We start from the raw sequence: 6,000 nt of genomic DNA on the forward strand, positions 1-6,000 counted from the left end.
ATCATGATGATCAAATGAGGTGAAGAGTCAGAAAGTCCAAGCACAGATCACAGCCTATAAAAGAAACTCAGTAATTACACTTTGGGTTATGATAGTAAGAACTTTCATTGAAGTAGTATTACTAGCAAATTATTCAATATGTTCTGGCCCTAGTAAGATGAGAGACTTATAAACTGGTAACCCTGAGTCCTATGTAATCCATAGATGTGTTATATTTGGCCATAATTATTGCCTATAAGGTGGTTGGGTTTACATATATATGCATATATTTTTTTAATGATTTGCCTACATTATAAATTAGACTTCACTAAAAAATACACACGTTTTTTGTCATTTGGAAATATTAGGCCTTCATTCCCACATGGTGACAGTAACATGGTATGTTTCTTCCCCTCCCACTGTCCTCACCATACCCTGTTGGTTCCAATCACTGTCACTTACTAGTGGCCATTTAATATGATCTCCCTGTTAGAATAGAACTAAGAAGAAGGTTAAAAAAAAGTTTCATTGCTATCAAATTTTAAACAATGAAAAGTTGTTAAGAATTCATTTTAAAGAGAAATTCTGACGCTGGTCATCTTCATTTATATGCATTACCTGCTGGTCCCGTGAACCTTTGTGGAATATCCAACCTCCCATAAAATTCTAAAGTTACATGGAACCAGCACTTTGGATCAGATAATCAGACTCTTCCTGGTATAGATGAATGGGTTAAGACCCCAGAGAGGTGGTGACCCAAGTTGAGGCTGGCTCTTGGTATGGAGTGGTGTTTCTAGTTATATTTGTTGGTCTTTAAAAAGTTTTTATTTTTAGATCTGGGGATATAGATCAGTGGTAGGGTGCTTGCCCAGCATGCACAAGGCCCTGGTTTCAATTCCCAGCACTGCCAAAAACAACCAAAAAAAAAAATAGTTTTTAATTTTTTTTGTTATAATTTTGAAATAATAAAAATTAAGATAAATTCTCTTTGGGGTAAACTGACCCTCTAATGCCTCTTCCTTCTACAAAACACTGTATAATTCTTGGCTTTCTGAAAGATTTTCTGACAGCTACAAGAAACTTTTCAGCTTAGTACATTTTAGTTTTGCTGCAATGTTTGTAGCAAATTTGAAGACATCACTTGAAAGATATTGCATTTTCCTTTTTTAGGAATAGACAACCTGAGTAGAACTTGTCCTCTGAAAGCATAGAACCTTAAAGCATACCTCTGGAGGTGATTATAGTTTGTAAATTGGATTTAGCATGTCAGAAAGTCTTTGTAAGTAGCTCTTCAATAATAACAAATCCACATTTATATATAATTTCAAGCTCCTCCAAAACAGTGCTTAGTGCAAATAACAAATGACTGAATTAAACCATTTTATTTCTGTGTTCTTTTTCTTCCCCTTACCAGTTTCTGGAAGGGGAAACAGCCCACAGGAGTTGGAAAGCAGATGACATGGGTAATTCACAATTGGACCTCTGCTCAATAAAAGAGCCATGTTAGTATATATAAAATATAAAGCTCTTTTGAGATTTATCCTGTGACTAATTGACTTAATTTGGTGATATAACTAAAAAATTATAGCTTCTAGCTTTATTAAGAAAACATCTCAGCTTTTTACACTTTACCTCTTGGAAGATTACTTTTACCTTGGATTGGTAACATGTTTATAGAAGAATTCGCATCATAAGAATTTGCATTATAAGTGTAAATTAGCTTTGTTTTTATTTCAGATTATAAGAATAACCCATGTCCATTGTTAAATTAGAAAGTTAATAATGACAAAACTACCCTTTAGTCCCAATATCCAGACTTCAACTTTTGGTGCATCTATTTAAAAGCTTTATTCTATCTAGCCAGACATTGAAACTGTACACAGTTGCAACTTTAGATACTGTAAACACAAACAAGTTGGATGGGCTTAGAAATGGCCCACTGGAATCCAAATTGTTAGGAGGGACCAGAGGTACCTGAAAGGAAAAAGAAAAATCCACATATATGAAGGAGTAAGCCATGGCCCATTAATCATGGCAACCAGACCAACCAAGGGGAAGAAAGCAGAGGCAACCATTGATCAAGAGTGAGAGTGAAGAGCTGTGTGATCCAAGCCCTCAGCAACTATTCATAAAGGCAGCCTCCCTCCCAAGAGGACTGGAAAATGAAGCAGCAAGGTCCCCCTCAATGGATTAATAATGTAAAGGAAACTGCAGGAGGTTGGGACCTGGTTGAAGGAAGTAAATCACTGGGGGTGTGCCCTTCAGCACTGTATCTTGCCTGAGCCCTGCTTCAGGGCTGCCAGGAGCTGAGCAATTTTCCTCCACTGTGCCCTTCCACCATGATGTTCTGCCTCACCTCAGGCCCAGAGCAATGGAGCCAGCTGACCAGGGACTAAGACCTCTGAGAGCATGAGCCAAAATAAATCTTTTCTTTTTCCAAGTTGTTGGGGTCATTTGTTTTGATCACCACAATGAAACACTAACACATCTAGAATTTAATCTTTTCCCTGTGTAATCATTTTACCACGAATTTGCCAAACTCACTTTCCTTTTGTGTCCATCTAAAACCAAATAAACCCTGACTCTGAAAAATAGTGTGCTACTTCATACAAAATAAAAATAATATTTTGATTACTAAAAGGGCATTCTACTCTTTTAATAAATAATATACCTGGTAAATATTTTCTCATGCTGATTTGGTGACAAAAATGACAAGAAGGTTTAGTTGTAAATCTCTCTTTAAGTTATGCCTTTATTGCCAGTTGAACAATGTCATGTCAAGCTCTAATATAATTTTAAAAATTGAATTCTCTTATTCCAATACAACTAATTCCACGAAGCTAGTATCATCACCAAATGCAACTTGTTTTGTGATTTCATTTATCCAAGTCTTTTAACTCTCCAGTACATTTTACTGTGTGTTCAGTTTTATAGAATGTGGAGGCAGCATCTGATTTAATATTTTCTATTTAAGCTGTTTACTTTGTAGTCAAACATTCTTCAAAAACATTTTCATCTCCCCGCATTTTCCATCCAAGGCTGTCAGTTCCTGTTTAAAAAGGTTAATTGAGACTTGGAGTCTCAAAGCCTCTGATACAGAAGCAAGTTTTGCCAGCCTTAATAGTTGTCTTTGAATTTGCTGCCAGGTCTGATTCTGCATGTAAATATTTGACTGAGTTGGTTAAAAAAACTTTTTCTTTACAAGTGTGGGGGGGCGGGCGGGTGGTGAGGTTACCATAATGTAACTTATGATACAAGAAAACTAATTTTCATTTCGACATGTCTCTTTTTGCTAATTTCTTGGTTATTGTCAAATTTACAAATGTCTTCATTACTGTTCTTCATAAAACGTTTTAGCTTCCTTTGGAATTGCTGAGTCAACCAGGAGATAATGGAGTACATTTGCAGGAGCCCACGCTGTTTTAATTAACTCCCCTTAATGTCACCGAGGAGGGCGGGTAAGCAGGCCCTTTGCCATGACCCTTCACTCTTGGAAAGTGAGCATCTCCTCCGGAGAGCCGGCTTGGAGCAGTTCACTCTGGAATGCCATCAAGTCTCTTTTTTCACCTCTCCAAAAAGCAGAGCCTGTCTTGGAATGTAGTAGAAACAACCCACCAGTGAAAAGTCCGAGCTGAAGAACTTGCTGCAAATGTCCAATGTTGACTTTTTGCCACAGCCTCCTGCAGGGAAGGAAGAAACTTTGTCTCTTTCCACCCCTCACTTCCTTTTTCCAGCCAGAGGTCACCTACCAAATTTAGACAGGAAAGGGGCAGCTGACCAGAGAGCCAGGCCCTGTGCAGACTGGTATGTGCCCAAACTGCAACAGGAGCATAATGCAAGCCACGTGTGTAATTTTAAATTTTCAAGTAGCCACATTTAAAAAAGGAAGAAGAAATTAATTTAAATAATATATTGTAGCCCAGCATATCCACAATATAATAATTTCAACATGCAATCAATAGAAAATTTATAAGATATTGTAAATATATTGTTTTTAAAACCAAGTCTTCGAAATCTCGTGTTTATTTTACACTTACAGTATATCTCAATTTCAACATTCAATTTTCATTGGAAATACGTTTTTTGGTTCATTTAAATCTCATACAACTCACAGCTAAAAAGAAGGATCCATAAGTTGTTCCAGGTGTGCTAAAAAATGATCTCCCTATGCTGAGCCAAATGTCAGATTTTTAATTAACAGAAATTAAATAAAGCCTTCATTTTTTCAGATATACTAGCCACATTCCTAGGGTTCATGACCACATGTATCTGAGGACTACCACACTGATGGCACAGAATTACAGCCTTGGCACATAAAGTGTGACCAGGAGGAGCTGTGTCGACATCACCTGGGATTTTATTAACAGCCAGAATCTGAGGCCTCACTTCAGATCTATGGAATCAGAATCTCAGTGTCAACAAGATCCTCAGATGATCTGTATATACAATCTGGGCAGCACTGGTCTATTTAACACATCAGGAAAATTGGTATTGTATCCATTTTACTGATGAATATATTGAGGCTCAAAAAGTTCCATAAGGTGCTTAAAAGCACAGAACCAATCAGTGAGAGAGCTAAAATTTTAAAAAGTCTTGCCCATTTTAAAGCCTGTTCCTACTGTGTATTATATTCTTTCTATTATTTACTACCCAAATCATGGAACATGGTACTACTAGTGCTATGTATAGTCATTTTAGATGGTGATGTGCAGCAAGCATTTAAATCAATCACTAAAATGTAAAGTTTAAAGATTTTTCCCTTGTTCTTCCTCTTAGTTTTTCCAACAAGGTCAAGGATAATGTCACTGAGTGGCGCCATTATGTTCTCAATACCTTACACTTGTTGAAAGTGGACCCCAGTGGCAGACCCTGCAGCAAGATACCTTCCCTGTCTTCATAATTTCATTTCCATTGTATTTATTCTTACTTTTACCTTCTATTTATGGCAAATGATACTGTCTTTCCATCTAGAAGGGTGATAAATTTCAGTGCATTCAAGTAGGAAAGAGCAGTTGCCGCTGCAAGCGCAGATGTTATACAGGTTGTGACCACCTAAGGTGGGAGGATAGGGATGACCTGGGTGGGAGAAATGGTTCCTGGATGAAGCTGCCTCCCCACCAGCATAACCTCCAGCATCTGATGGTGAAGCACCCAGAGTAGTGTGTGTTACTTAAAATGTGGTGTGCTTCCGATAAAATGAGCTCTCCCCAAGCTGGTACCTTGTTCCAGGACCTCTTCCAAGCACTTATCATCACAGATTTTTTCTTTATGTGTGTTGTCAATAATAACTGTATCTGTTTGGCTGAGTGCTTGCCCAGCATCTCCTACCTCCCTGCACAGAAAACCAGGAGGTCAGACACCTGACCGCCTCAACAAGGCTGTGTGTGGATGACATCTCAGCACTCAGATGCCCCCTTGGGATGATGAATACAGAGCAAGTGCTGAAAGAAGCCAGGGCAGCCTAGTGCTCATAATGGCCACCACGGTCACTGCACAGAGATGTCCCATGATAGCAGTGATATGGTGTCAGGATTCTGCAGGGGTAGCAGAGAGGCCCCAACTAGTCTTTGACCTGATTCCAGGACCCACACTACCTTCATAAGGTTCCATTATAGGTGTTATTGCTCTATGGGTTTCTGGGGTATCCATAGGGGCAGAGCACTATTGTAAAACTGCCTCTTTCTTTATGGTAACCTGAGTTTGTTTTGTCTTTTGGGGTTTTTTTTGTTGTTCGTTTGTTTGTTTTGTTTTTTATTTGTTTGCTTCAATTAAAAATCCTAAAAAGTGACATCTTTTCACTGTCCAGGTATGTAACTAGACCACCATGCCCCAAGAGAGTAGAGGCTATATCTGCTTGTTCATGTTGCATTATCCCTAGGAGCTATCCTACTGTTCCACACATAATTGGTGCTCAATAATTATTTGATGAGTGAATGACTGACTATAGGAGATCATTCACTCATCAAATACTGGAAAGTCATACTTGTTCTGTCTCAAAAAAAAAACATATTGTATGATTTC

This window comes from Marmota monax, unplaced genomic scaffold (assembly GCF_021218885.2).
Source record: "Marmota monax isolate L192 unplaced genomic scaffold, Marmota_monax_Labrador192_F-V1.1 WCK01_AAM20220418_F8-fsc00036, whole genome shotgun sequence".
NCBI classification, from domain to species: domain Eukaryota; kingdom Metazoa; phylum Chordata; class Mammalia; order Rodentia; family Sciuridae; genus Marmota; species Marmota monax.